Here is a 16,073-nt window from a genome sequence, read left to right on the forward strand (position 1 = left end):
AATTGAGCTAACTTGAACCTACTTTGAGAAACAATCTAACTAAACACGCGCGCGCACACACACCTCTATTGCTTGTATATAATATAAAAGGCATACATTATTGAATTATTTTGGTAATTTAAAAAAAAAAAAATTTTATAGGAAAATGAAAAAAAATTATTTTGGAATTATTTTTATAGGAACATGAAAAAGTGATTAATTTTTTGACATTTTTTTTTGTATAATTAAGCGAACTCAATATAAAAATATAATGTTTTCCCCAATTAAGCCAAAAATACACTCACATCAGTTCATGTAAAATTGTGTAAAAATATATAATTGTTGCAGTAATCGTGTAAATTTACATTGATACTATTTATTTTGCATTTAATATTTCTTTTTTACATATCCAGAGGACAAAGAAAGATAATAGATGATGATTGAATCAGAGTGGGCTGCGGTCAAAAGTTGATGACGTGAAGGCCTTTGTATGCAGATTCTTTTTGTTTTGATTGGCGACGCCTTCCTGGGTGCGCCAATACTAGTGGCTGATTTAACAAATGCATGATATATAGCAATATATATATATATATATATATATTTAGGGCTTGTGTCATAATTTATTTCTTTATTTTAATTTTAAATTTTGAATAATTTAAGTGGATTAGTAGGAGAGTGTCTTATTTTTTAAGCATTTTAAGTAGAGTTGGAGAAATATTTTTACCGGATTATCCTCAAGTTTTTTACCATTAAACCTAAGATTTAGGAGTAATTTTGGATCACATAAAAATCCAATCCAAAGAAGGAAATCATTTTATAGATAGTATTTTTGAATCATATAAGTGGATTCCCCCTTTTGGATTGAACTTTTATGTGGTTTAGAAATATCTTAAACTTTATGGAAAAAAAACTTGAGAACAATCTGATAAAAATATATCTCTAACTCCACTTAAAATGCTTACAAAATAGGATGTTCTTCTACTAATTTATATCTTCAAAACAAACTTAACAAATTTTTTTTTTAAATGAAAAATTATAACACTATACAAAGAAAACCTCATTGCTAGTGTGTGTATATATATATTTTTTTGAGAAAAAACTTTTTTTTTTGAAATAGTTTCAATTTATGACATCCGCTCTTGATGATAACTCCTTATCATTAGACCAAGATACCAATTGGTTTTTGGTGTAGGTGGGGATTGAATTCTAAATCTTTTATTCAATGATCATAAACTTTACTAGTTGAGCTAACTTGAACCTACTTTGAGAAACAATCTAACTAAACACGTGCGCGCACACACACCTCTATTGCTTGTATATAATATAAAAGGCATACATTATTGAATTATTTTGGTAATTTTTAAAAAAATTTTTTTATAGGAAAATGAAAAAAAAATTATTTTGGAATTATTTTTATAGGAACATGAAAAAGTGATTAATTTTTTGACATTTCTTTTTTTTGTATAATTAAGCGAACTCAATATAAAAATATAATGTTTTCCCCAATTAAGCCTAAAATACACTCACATCAGTTCATGTAAAATTGTGTAAAAATATATAATTGTTGCAGTAATCGTGTAAATTTACATTGATACTATTTATTTTGCATTTAAAATTTCTTTTTTACATATCCAGAGGACAAAGAAAGATAATAGATGATGATTGAATCCGAGTCAGATGCGGTCAAAAGTTGATGACGTGAAGGCTTTTGTATGCAGATTCTTTTTGTTTTGATTGGCGACGCCTTTTTGGGTGCGCCAATACTAGTGGCTGATTTAACAAATGCATGATATATAGCAATATATATATATATATATATATATTTAGGGCTTGTGTCATAATTTATTTATTTATTTTAATTTTAAATTTTGAATAATTTAAGCGGATTAGTAGGAGAGTGTCTTATTTTTTAAGCATTTTAAGTAGAGTTGGAGAAATATTTTTACCGGATTATCCTCAAGTTTTTTACCGTTAAACCTAAGATTTAGGAGTAATTTTGGATCACATAAAAGTCCAATCCAAAGAAGGAAATCATTTTATAGATAGTATTTTTGAATCATATAAGTGGATTCCCCCTTTTGGATTGAACTTTTATGTGGTTTAGAAATATCTTAAACTTTATGGAAAAAAACTTGAGAACAATCTGATAAAAATATATCTCTAACTCCACTTAAAATGCTTACAAAATAGGATATTATTCTACTAATCTATATCTTCAAAACAAACTTAACAATTTTTTTTTTTTAAAAATGAAAAATTATAACAGTATACAAAGAAAACCTCATTGCTAGTGTGTGTATATATATATTTTTTTTGTGAAAAAAACTTTTTTTTTTTTTGGAAATAGTTTCAATTTATGACATCCACTCTTGATGATAACTCCTTATCATTAGACCAAGATACCAATTGGTTTTTGGTGTAGGTGGGGGTTGAATTCTAAATCTTTTATTCAATGATCAAAAACTTTACGAGTTAAGCTAACTTGAACCTACTTTGAGAAACAATCTAACTAAACACGCGCGCGCACACACACCTCTATTGCTTATATATAATATAAAAGGCATACATTATTGAATTATTTTGGTAATTTTTTTTTAGATTTTTTTATAGGAAAATGAAAAAAAATTATTTTGGAATTATTTTTATAGGAACATGAAAAAGTGATTAATTTTTTGACATTTTTTTTTTTGGGGTAATTAACCACACTCAATATAAAAATATTATGTTTTCCCCAATTAAGCCTAAAAGACACTCACATCAAATCATGTAAAATTGTGTAAAAATATATAGTTGTTGCAATAATCATGTAAATTTACATTGATACTATTTATTTTGCATTTAATTGTTTTTTTTTTCTTTTTTTTACATATCCTAAGGATAAAGAAAGATAATAGATGATGATTGGTGTTTATGAAAAGAGAGAAACAATAAAAAAAAAATGATGTGATTGTTTTTGGAATGTGAGTATGTAAAATAGAAAAATATGTTATTATGCTAAAATAGACATAATTTTTTACATGATCTGATGCGAATGCTAAATGGTTTGGTAAGAGAGTTTAAGTATTGGTTTTCAAAATAATGTGAAAATTATGGTTTAAAAATGCTGTGAAAACATTTATTTTGAACACTCATAATGCAGAAAATGTGTTTAGTACTTTATTTTTCAATATCATATTTTGAAAACTGAAAACAGACATTGGGGGCCGTTTGGTAACGTTGTTCTAGTAACGTTGTTTGTATTTTTTAGAAATATGTGTGGGTGAAAAAGTGTGTGTAAATATGTGTAATGCTATTTAAAAACTGAAAACATGTGTTTAAACACTTGTACCATACGGGCTCTATATTGGTATGAGTATGTGTTTTTAAGAAAAAGTTGATAACTTTTATGACGAGAGTAGAAAAGGAATTATTATTTACTAAAAGAGAAAAACTCCTCTCTCTCTCTCCAAGAACCCATCTCCCTTACCACTCTCCAAAAATTTGAACAATCCAAACTCCAACAATTACCAAAATCCCTTTCTGCTCCCTCTTTGTTGCCACGAACAACCACTAAAATCTCATGCCTCCTTCAGTAAATCTCATGAATCTTTGCAAACGGATTTTATTTACTATATTTAATGCATAAATCCAACTTGGATATATAATTTTAAATTATAAAATCTTAAAATTTTAATATTTAATTGATGGCATAGTTATTGATCTCGATTGTATTGTAATTTTGCAAGTATGGAGAATATAAGAAAATAATGTAATACAACCATGTATTTGTCAAAATTCGTATCTACTAAAATAATATTATGTGGTATAACATTACGAAGGAATGTTATATCAATTAACATTTTTTATTGGATTAATAATTTGAAAATCACATAGTTAAATTACATATTTCTTATTTTTTTAACATACATGCCAAATTTCATTTCAATTAGACTTTATTTTCTATTTAATACATAAAAACTTGATCTTTAAATATTTGATTAATAACATAGTTATTGATTTTTTATTTTCTTGAAATTTTGCAAGTACAAAGAATATATAAAGACAAGGTAATCAAATGGCAGATTTGTCAAAATTTGCATCCAATTAAAAAAATTAAGTGGTGTTATATTATTTAAAGTTACACCAATTAATAACTATTTATTGGAATAATAATTTGAATATCTTGCCTACAAGTGCTAACCTCCAGCAGAAGCAGAAGAAGGTGAAGATTGAGTCAAAATGTGAGCTGTGTGATCATCCTTCTAAGACGGCATGCCATATCTTGTGGGAATGTCGTTTTGCTAGAAACGTATGGGCTATAGTTCGAGGTGAACTTTAGAAATGTCCCAACACAACTCTAGATGTTTTCCCATTGTTTCGCGGCTTGATGTCAAAATTGGATATTAAAGAACTTGAGGTTTGGGCAATACTTGCTTGGGCAATTTGGAATGCAAGAAACAAATTCTATTTTGAAAGGGTACAACTACGTACAGCCGAAGGTTATCTTGGAGAATGCAATGGGACTGCTGGCTGAATACCTGAGATTGTGTTCCCTGCCCTTTTATCAATTCTTATTTTCTTGTATTTCCATCACACTAGGGAATATTTGTGCTGTTTTTTCCTTTGTCTATTCTATACGGGATAGCCAAACCCCCCTATACTCGTTCTTTAGTTTCTCTTATACACGTTTTTATCTTTTATCTCAAAAAATAATTTGAAAAATCCAATCGTTGGATTACACTTTTTTATGTTTTTAGCACTCATGCCAAAATTTGTGTCAATCAGACCTTGTTTGCTATTTAATCTATAAATTCATCTTTGATGCATAATTTTAAACTATAAAAACTTGAATTTTAAATATTTGATTAATGACATAGTTATTGATATTTGATTGTTATGTAATTTTGCAAGTATAGAAAATATACGATGATAATTTAATCTAATGATGGAATTGTCAAAATTTACATAAAAAAAAAAAAAAATTAAGTAATGTAACTTTATTTAAAGTTATACAAGATATAACTTGAAATTAAAAAAATTTAACATCATAATTCATTGGTCAATATAATTTTGTTCATTAAATTTAATGAAAGAAGCACTATTTTTTTCCCCTTTATCCTTTGGGTTGGTTGGGTTCTAATCGGAGATGTCAATTCCAATGAGTGAGTACTCAGCTTGCATGGTACATGTGTATCTAAAATTCAAGAAATGAACACATTATTCAAGCCCTAATCAATTAAAAGAAAAATATCACAAAGTGTAAGACAATTCCCATATCAAAATCTCTCATTCACCATTTATTCATTAGAGAAATATTTGGTCTGTTTGGATAGAACTTATTTTGCTGAAACTGAAAACTGAAAACACTGTAGCAAAATAATTTTTAAATGTGTAAATAGTACCATGAGAGCCATTTTTAATGAAAAAGTTGATAAAAAGTGGAGTTTGTGGGACCCATAAACCGTGCATAAGTGCACTGTTCACAAAAGACCAGGGTCAACAGTTGCGGCTGGAAAAAAAAAAAAAAAACGCATTAAGTGCTATCCAAGCCAACAAATAATTCACACATTTTCTGCTAACATTCAACACCACAAAATTGAAAGAATATCTGGAATGGTCAAATACTAATATATTAGTATTTGACCATTTCAAATAACTAATATAATACAATTCAGATACTAATTTCAAGTTTGCTGTGACAAGAATGGTTCACGAATGCAAGCCTAATTATAGGATAATTTTCCTTATAAATTTAGCCCATCAATTCAAGCAAAAAAAAAAAAAAAAACTTTCTTAGGCATTTCGAGACGATCACTTCCTACTCCCACAATGGCTATGTCCAAAGCAATAATTCTCTGCTTTTGCATGTTTATGCTTTCTGGGCTCCTCACTAGCTATATAGATGCCAAAGAGGTTGGTTATGGAGCTATTGGAAATGGGGACCCTGTTCCCTGCAGCAAAAAGGGTGCCAGTACACCGAATTGTAACGCAGGGAATAATGGTAACCCCTACAGTAGAGGTTGCAATCAAATAACCAAATGTAGGCATGGTTAACTTGCAAAGCCTCTCTTTGAGCTCAGTTTGAGTCAGGCATTCAATGGAATCTAACTATAATTCCATGCATAGACATGGATGTAAAATCGTAGGCATTATCTTTCTTCATCGAAGATAACGCCTACAATCCAATTGTATGTCATTATATTTGCATAATATAATAATTAAAGTTGTTTTATTTTTAGACATTATTGCAGCATGAATATTTGAACATTAGTTTATAGACTTATAGGCAATAAGATGAATTGTATGTGATTTAGACATGAGAATAAGATTTACATGTAAAATTAAGATAAATCAAAAGTTTTTTTGTAAACTCAAAACCCTTGTTGAAAGTCATTGTTAAAATTGGGGTTTTCATTTGTAATGACTATAACGCATTAACTAAGATGATTTATATTGGTCATGAAATTAAAGACTTCTAGTTGAATAAATAATTTAATAAATAAAAAAGTGTATTAAATCACCGAACTTAATAAATAATTTGAATAAAAAAATGACTTGTTAAATAATTCATTGAAAAAAATAGAATTGATTTTTACAATAACTTTATAAATAAAGTTAACGTACTGCGCACACAACCCAAAAAGGTAAGAATGTTTTTTACCCCTCTGAAGTGAGAATGTAAAATATCATGGTTCAAAACCTACAAAATATATTACATTTGTCCAGTGTTTATAAATATAACTTTTGAAGAGCATTTACATTAGTTTTTGTAAAATAGAAAAAAATCCACATTTTCCCAACTAACCGCCAAAACCTTTTACATTAGTTTATGTATAATTGTGTAAAATACTAAAATCGATCAGTAGCTTCAGAATCACGTAAACATACCTTGACACTATTTATTTTGCAGTTATTTATTTTTATTATTTTTTTACGTATCATGAGAATAAAGGAAGAGAGTGGATGATGGTTGTTGTATGTGAAGAAAGAGAAAAAAAAGATATTTTAATGAAACAAAGTATAAAATAGATAATCTAATTTAAATGTTTTTGAAAAGTGATTATGTAAAATAGAAAGAAATAGATTCTTATGTTAAAACAAACGAAATTTTTTGTACCACTTAATCTAATTGCTATTAATGTGATTCAAATTTTATATATATTATTTTATTTATAGGAATATACTTATAATATTTAGAGAACTGCATGTTCTTTTTAAGAAAAAAATAGGAAAAAATGCTTATACACCGGCAAAATTTGCTCAACAGTACATTTTTTGGAAAAAATTCGGTGGCCAGCATGCGTTTGAAGTTATTTAGTAAGAGTACGTTTGGATTCGGCTAAAACGTTTGCATCTGCGTTTTTCCAAATTTTTTTTTTCACGCGTTTTAGGGCTGTTACGGCTACTGTTCATGCACTGTGCATGAACAGTAGCTGCAAAGTTTGACTTGTCAAACCATTTTTAGCCAATCAGTGCACACCGTGCACTATTCACGGACCCACAAATTTCACTTTTCAGCAACTTTTTCATTAAAAATGGGTCCTACGGTACTATTCACACTTTTAAAAATTATTTTACTACAGTGTTTTTCAGTTTTCAGTTTCAGTTTTCAGCTGTATCTAAACGGATCCTAAGTTGGACTTTTTTTTGAAAATCGAGTTTGTTAAACTCGATTAACAACCAAAAATCGAGTTTCTCAAATTCAATTTACGCTTGACCTCGATTTAAAAAAAAAAAAAAAAAAGGTGGAACTCGAGTATACTAAACTTGAGTTCCATGCTTTAAAAAAAAAAAAACCCAAATGGAAGGGGCGTAGGATAGATATAGAACCTAAATCGGAGTAGAGAGGATTTTTTCCTAGCCAGAAGCAGCAGATTCCTATTTCCATGATGGGCGGTGGGTGGGAAATAAATAGAATATTTCGTCAGTCAAGGGGCTATCTCAACTCAAGATCCAAGTCAGGTCCAGGGGGTTCTAAAAAGAAAGAAAAATGGAAGTTCGGATCATCGCTACTTTTGTAATTTTTTTTAAATGAAACTCGAGTTCCACCTTTTTTTTATTTTTTAAATCAAGGTCTGGCATAAATCAAGTTAGAGAAACTCGATATTGGGTTGGAACTCGAGTTTCAGAAACTCGATTTTCAAAAAACAGTCTACCTTACTAAATGACTTCAAACGCGTGCTGTCTATCTAATATTTTTCTGAAAAAATGTTGTTGAGCAAATTTTGCCCTCATACACCCTTTGAACTTTGAAGTAGTGGCAATTATACTCCCTCAACTTTTATTTTGACTAATTTACTCAAACTTTACACACTTCCAAATTAATACCACAGTTGGTCTACCCTTACTATGCAAACAGAAAACACAAATAGGAGACACATGTAGAGACGATAGAACAGAATTGATGCCTCCCTCCCTCTGGTGCCAGAGTTCTTTTTCCTGCAGTCGACCTTGCTGTCCATGGTCTGCCGTGCTGTACAACTGCTATTATGGATCTGCAATCAAAGGCGCGTTGTATACTATATCAAATATGACCACACCCTAAATTTTTACTATTTGGGAAATATGTGTTGTATACTCCATTTTTGTCTTCTTTAGCTCACCAAACAAGCCCCACTCTTTCAAAAGCAACACAAACAAAAACCATAAAAAGTCCCATTAAATAAATAAAAAAACCAAACCCAAATGAAAAACAAAGCAAGCCCACGATATCACTTAAATCCTGATTGTCACAGGTACAAAAACCATTCATCTTGGTTTACTTTTGGTCGCAGATGCCGAAAGAAGATTTGATAAACATTAAAGCTTAAGCTATACGATGGGTCAAATTTGGATGGTTGAACGGTGCAGTGGGACCATGAACGACGAGATCAACCGCCGGACAAAGAACTCCGGCTCCGAAAGGAGGGATGTGGCGGCCAACAGCTGTTCTAGTCTATTGTCGCTCTAAGTTTCTCTCTTCTTTTCAGATTTCATTCAGGTTCAGAGGATTGACATTGAGTATTTTAAACTTCACGTGTGTTTTCTGTTAGTGTAGTAACGGTAGGCCTACTAAGGTATTAATTTGACAAGTGTACAAAGTTCAAGGAGTAAATTGGCCACAAGTTCAGCAGGTGTAATGGCCACTACTCTAAAATTTAGGAGGTGGATAAACATTTTTCCCAAAAAAATACTTTGAGAATTTCTAAAATGGAGCGAACAATAGGACCAATGGGTTATATTCGATGACAACGTTTTGTAGCCCTACTGCTCCAAAGCGACCCCCAATTTACTAACGACAACCTCTCATCTACTATCTTTGAACCCTAGCAACCCTAAATTTCATTCTTTCCCTCAATGTTTGGTTGTAGAGAAAGGGCAGGAAAATGGAAAAAAGAAAACCAAAACTTTTCAATTTTATGGTTCATGATGCTTTTGAGTCTAAAATTTGAGATTTCTATGCAATTTTCTGTTCCTGCATTTTCTAAGCAACCAATCGATTTATTGAACTTTAGATGGTTCAAAATAGATTGAGATACTCCTACGATCTTTTACCATAGCTTGATGTTTGGTTGCCAAGAAAATTAAGAAAGAGAGAAAAAGTTTTGAATTTGGTAATTTTGGTTAATTCAACCTTAACCTGAGTATTGACTATGCATTGATAGTTTCATTCACCATATAATTGTCCCTTTCTTGTTGGGTCCATTGATAGTTTTAGTATATGGCTATGCATCAAAATCTGAAATTAAAAGTTTTACAGAGTTTGAGAAATTTAGTTTATTTTAGCAATTTTTGAAAACTAAAATATAAACTATAGCTATTTTGATAACATTCACTGTAAAAGGTCTTCAAAATTGATGCTTTTACAAAAGGGTCTTTAAAAACATCACTTGGTTTTCATAAAAATTTTATCATCTCAATAAAAACCATGGGATTTTTAGGCTCCAAACATCTTTCTTTAAAATAAAAATCCATGGAAAATTTTTCTTTAAATAATTTCTTTTGTTTTGTTCAAGATTGGTGTTTTCACAAAGATGTTTTCAATACAAATCCTTTTTTCTCAAAACTCTTGTCATCTAAACAAAAACCATGGGATTTTTGGATCCAAAATCCTTTCTTTAAAGAAAAATGCATGGGAATTATTTTTCTCTCTTCCAAAACCTTCTTCAACGATTGTTGCTTTCACAAAAAAGTTTTCAGCACAAACTTTGTTTCCTTTCAACTTCTTCAATAAAAGCCATGAGATTTTTGGATATAAGCCCCTTTCTTTAAAAGAAAACCCAAGGGAATCATTTTCCCCAAACCACCTCTTTCGCAAAATCTTTTTCCTTCAAAAATTGTTGTTTTCAAAGTGGTGAGCCTCATGCATGTAGGGAGCGTGTGCATGGAGAGTACTCAAAGAAGGTCAACATTAGGCCTTATCAAACAATAGGAAATGAAAAAGACATTTCTTTAGTAAATAAAATCAAGAGAGAAGAAAAACAATTTGGCTAACTTGGCCTCTTGATGTTGTCCAATTTTGTAACAGAAATTGTAGTGTAGCTATGGTTGTTGTTCCTCCGAGAAAAGGAAAACAAGTACACGTCAAAAGCACCAATAGTATATAGAAAAATATGATTAAAACTTAGGAAAAATAAAGTTTTGTAAAATTCTGTAAAGTTGTGATTTACAACTATATTTTATGTTGGCTTTAATTCCGTGTCAAATTTTATTGTAATTCTATTTAATCATTTGCCTGTATTTTTGTGGGATTTTATATAAGGGATGTGTGTGAGAGTTTGGTGAAGAATCTGTGAAGAAGTGGATTTCACGACTTGCTCACGACTGAGTCACGATTGTTGACCTACGAAACAAGCCACGTGAGAAGCACATGCTAGAATTTGAAGAGTCCATGACAGGCTAGATTTCGCGAGTGACTCGCGACTCAGGCCAAGTCATGAGTGACCCGCGAAACTCACTGCTTGTTGCTTTTTGAGTGTGACTTTTCCCATTTTTTACCAACACTATATAAACCCTCATTATCCACGAAATGTAAGAAAATAAACTTTTGAGAGAGAAACCCTAGCCAAAACACTTGAGAGTTAGAGATTGTTTCACCCATAATTTTTTACATAATTTCTCTAAAGTTTCCATTTACTCCGACCTCTCCATCTACACATCCTTGAGAGGTTCTTAACCCAAACACTTGCCTCCCCCATTCTGAGTGTTGAGAGAAGTTTTGGTATCTTTGGGAAGCATTGGAAGAAGCTATTGAGTGGCGGATGCAATTGGACGGAATTGCAGGATTCGGATAACTAGTAAAGACAAGACTCCGAGAATTCCATTGGTAGAAGGAGTTTGGAGGGTTCAAGTACATTGGGTAGATTAGGCTTGAAGGGTTTTTTTGATATTCATGTACTCCAACTTATTCACTAGTGGATTGATTTCGGCTTGGAGGGCCGTAGAGAGGTTTTTCATCGAATATTTCGGTTTCCTCTTCGATAACACGTCTGGATGTTATCCTTGTATTTGAATCTCTCTTCCCTACTCTTTAAGCTTTACATATCGCTTATTGTACCTGCTTATGGCTTAGAGTAGAGTTCTAGTTTATTGCACTTGTTTTACTCTTGTTCCGTACTTAGATAAGTTAGAGTAAAAGCAATTAAGTCGTAATTTAAAATTGTGTGTCTAAACAAGCATTAGTGTTTTCACACTAATTGAGCTTTCAAATTCAATAATTAAAATCACTAGGGCGCTAGGGTTTGTCTACCAATATTGTTAAGCATCCACTACCAATCCAATTTAGTACACAATCGGGTAAGTAAACACATAAACTATCCGATTGGAAGATTTAGAAATAAGCTTTATTAATGAAACTCTCTTTGATTGATTATATTCATCAGTTGTTCCAACAATTTAGTCTTGAAAATAATAACTTTGCTAGAAAAACTCAAGAGCATTGCATACCCTAGAGGCAATACTATGGCAAAAGTAATATCTAACAAGATTGCCACATTTTACTCGAGAGATTATAAAACCATATTCTAACAATAAGAAGATTTAGGAATAGACTTATGAAAGAATTTGAAATCAAATATCAAACTAATAAAACAATTCTAAATAGAGAACAACTGATTTCAATAATCAAAATGTGAAAAACATGATTGGATTGAATAGTGGACAACTTACAAGATTAGGGATTCACCTCTAACCCTATCTTAGGTTCTTAAACTTCCATAGAAAATAAAAACTCTTAAAAATTGGTGAAAAATAAGGTTTCCCAGCAGCCAAAAAATGTGGCTGCCCTTGTATCACTTGAATATTTTGTAACATTCAAAACCCTAAAACACATGCTTCCCAAAAAGGAAAATATAAAATGTCAATTCTCGTTTTTCAACAGTAGGTCAAATTCTAGGTCAGTTTTGGCCTTTAATACGGTAGATTCTGAAGTTTTGGTAAACTACAAAGTTTTAAATCTTTAAGTCTTCTTTCCGTGGCAGTAGGAATAATGTCAATCTGATAACAGAGTAAAATAATATGGCCAAAATACCAAAACTGGTCAGAATATTTCCATGCCAGGATATTTTCCATCTTTGGCTAAAATGAAATTCTCTCTTTCCTTTTATGTTTCCACACATCTTTGACTCATTAAATTCTTCAAAAGCCACTTCTCAATTGATCTTCACCCTTGGATTCTTTTGGCTTCATGTCTGCATGCTTAGCTCATTAGTTTAATCTCCTACAAGAGAAAAATGCACGTAATAAGTATATTTTAGAGAAAACTTGCAAACTCTCATATTTACTTGTAAGTGTGAGAATAAAAACAAAATAGATGTGATGGCAAGCTTGAAGATCTATTTACAACAATCACACATATATTTCAAGATTTCTTCCACAAAGATATATGTGCATACATAACAAGCTAAGCTTGTAAATGTACTACGCCTTTAGTACGAAGGTACTGGGCCAAACTCACATGAGATATGTGCTCAAACATATACGATCAAACTTTTTGAATTTTTCACTTTTTATATGGTTTTGGATTTTTTACTCACACAAAACTAAAACAAAAAAGTAAGATCAAAGCAAAAGCAATGCATACAAAAAAATGCAAGACACACAAAATGTATGAAGATATGACATTTAATGTATGAAGGGTCCTACAAAGATCGAAAGAATTAGATCAAGGACCAAAAGAACAAAAGCTCAACCATAGGAACCCTTCCTCATCCAAACACAACGATTGTTCGGAATGAGTATCTCATGAGAAGTGAGACGAGGGTTGGGAGAATGAGAACTGAAGATGCACATAGATAAGGAGTTAAGAGCATTAAACACTTTCTTTAACAACATGCTATTATCACTCAAATCCAGTTTATCCTTTTTAGCACAACTTCTAAGAAGCTCAAGTTTTTCTTTTTTTTTTAAATTCTTTTAAGAGTTTGAAACTTAGAGCAATGAGGTCTTAGATGACCAAAGGCACCACAATGGTGACAAACAATGTGTTTAGGTCCACTAAGCCTTTTGAGAAGGGATCTAGCAACATGAGTTTGTTCTTTTTTTAACTTGGGGCATTGCGGTCTTATGTGACCAATCACACCACAATGGTGGTAAGTAGGAACAAACTTAGATCCACTCAATTCCTTAAGATGAGACCTAAACAGAGGCTTAGGTTTAAGAGCCTCTCTCTCCACTTTTTGATTTATTTTGTGTGAAGGAATGTACACCGATTTGTCCTTTGAGGTAGAACACACAATTGGGTACCACAACATGATTGCAACAAATAATTTCATCCTTATTAGCAATAGGTTTAGCAATCAAACGATAGCCTAGCACGACTCTTCAGTTTCTTGTCATATGCTCCTCACGTACTCTTTCGTGGCTTTGCTTCTCGCGACCTTCTTGCAAAATCCACTGATTCTTCATTTAAGCTTGAGTCTTCACCAACTTAATACTAAACCCAATACAATAAAATCCCACAAAATAGAAGGAACAAAATTAAAGCAATTACAATACTTTTTGTCATGGAATAAAGCTAACATAAAACATAGTTATAAATCACAACTTTACAGTTTTGAATTTGGTAATTTTAGCTAATTCAACCTTAACTTGAGTATAAACCATGCAGCTTCTCAAAAAAAGGAAAAAAAGAAAAAAAAAAAAGAGAGTATAAACTATGCAATGATAGTTTTGCCTTTCCTGTATATATAATGTTGTCCATATCTTGTTGGGTCCATTGATAGTTTTAGTATATGACTATGCATCAAAATCTGAAATTAATAGTTTTGCATAATTCGAGAAATTTAGTTTATTTTAGCAATTTTTGAAGATTAAAATATAAATTATAGCTGTTTTGATAACTTTAAATAGACCAAGTTAATTATCCCTTCTTTCTCTATTTATAATTCTTTCTCGTGTTGTTGGGTAGCAAGAACACCAAAATTGCTCAAATCACAGGAAAAACCAAAGTCGGAGCTAGGGGGTCGAGGAAGGCAATTCCTCCCTTACCCCACCAAAAAACCACCCCTTTGTAAACTATCCATAAAAAACAAAACAAGAAACCGAAACTTTCTCCCAATCCCTCACTCATCCAATAATCCAACCCATTAAAAATGTTCTTGTAGTCAAGATTTTTTTTTAAAAAGATTCTTCTTATATATAATGGCAAAATTCGAAATCCAAAATGCTATAATATCCATTTTAAGGTTTTCATTTTTTATTTTTATAAAAAAAATTATTACTATAAACCCACCTTTGAATAGTTGGAAATGAAAATTATGGCAGCACGGTAAAAAAGGTTCATTGTTGTATGATGTCTTTTTGATAGTTACAACAATGAGGGAGAGTGATTTGAACCTTGACTCTCCTAATAAAGGAGAGTAGACTATGCCCTAAATTACATGGCTCTTGATTAAATGTGATATGATTTCCTAAAAGCAAAATCAAGACATATATAAATATTTAAAATTTTTGAAGTATATTGTTGTCATACTTTCAAGTTAATTATACTCTGAAAAATTCAAATCACCTATTTGAATTTCTTATAATAAGATTAATCTTTCAAGTTCATCTATTCATGAATCATAACTAGATAGTGATGGTTTTTTATTTATATATTTTACTTGTATGAAATATATACTTGTGGTAACCTATGCTTGTTTAGAAACTTAAGCATAATAATGAATACGTTACGTCTAATAGATTATAGTATATTTTGTATGAGTTTAAAAAAAAAAAAATTCTTTAATTGATTTTATTATTATTTATATTGGGTAACACTTTTGGGATGAATTTTGTTTAAAACCTTTGATTTTAGTCTTCTCCCCCTTGAGCTAAATTCCTCGCAGTACCACCGGGCACTGGCCTAGCCAAACTAGACCCACAACATGTCATCCCCATTGCCCCTTGACCGAAGCCACCAAACCCATTCCACTGCCCTTTGGTCGAAGGCACCAGACGCCAGTGATCTTCTCATTGACATCACTGTAAGCACCACCAATTCTTCAAAAATGTTCTTCCCCAAATTGATTTATTTGTTTTTTCATAAATTTTTGGAATCCACTATATATGATTTGCGGATTTCTTTTGTTTGAGACCATGTTAGCAAATTTCAAATGATACAATGTTAACGGTATCAAAATTCAATACGTGTGAAATATGTCGGTAATAAATAACTACTATCCCACGAACAAATAAAAGACATTTGTTTGTGGGTAGTTATTTTTATACACATGCTCTCATTTATTGGGTTTTAATATTGATGACCCGGTATTATTTGATACAATCTTTTTTTTTTTTATTATTTATTTGCGCAAGAATGGAGACTTTATTTTTTTGATAAATTGGGGGAAAACACTTGGCAAGCCACATTGTTTGCCTTGCTTTTGTCAAATGCCACTCAACGCTATGTTAGCGACCTAAGCAAGAATTATAACAGCGAATGAACAGGAGGACTAACTTGGTTTGTTTTAACTTTTTTGAGGACTAAAATCAATTTTATAAATTTCAGGGATAAATAAAAATTGACCCAAATTTTAAGAACCAAATGTATATTTTTGCTGAAATTTCACTGTGTTTCTGGGTGTTGATTGTTCTTGTTCTTGCAAAGGAACTAGTTATTTTTCTAGCTCTCTATGCCATTGAGTTACAGAATAGTG

The sequence above is a fragment of the Quercus lobata genome, chromosome 4 (genome assembly GCF_001633185.2).
Source record: "Quercus lobata isolate SW786 chromosome 4, ValleyOak3.0 Primary Assembly, whole genome shotgun sequence".
Taxonomy (NCBI): Eukaryota; Viridiplantae; Streptophyta; class Magnoliopsida; order Fagales; family Fagaceae; genus Quercus; species Quercus lobata.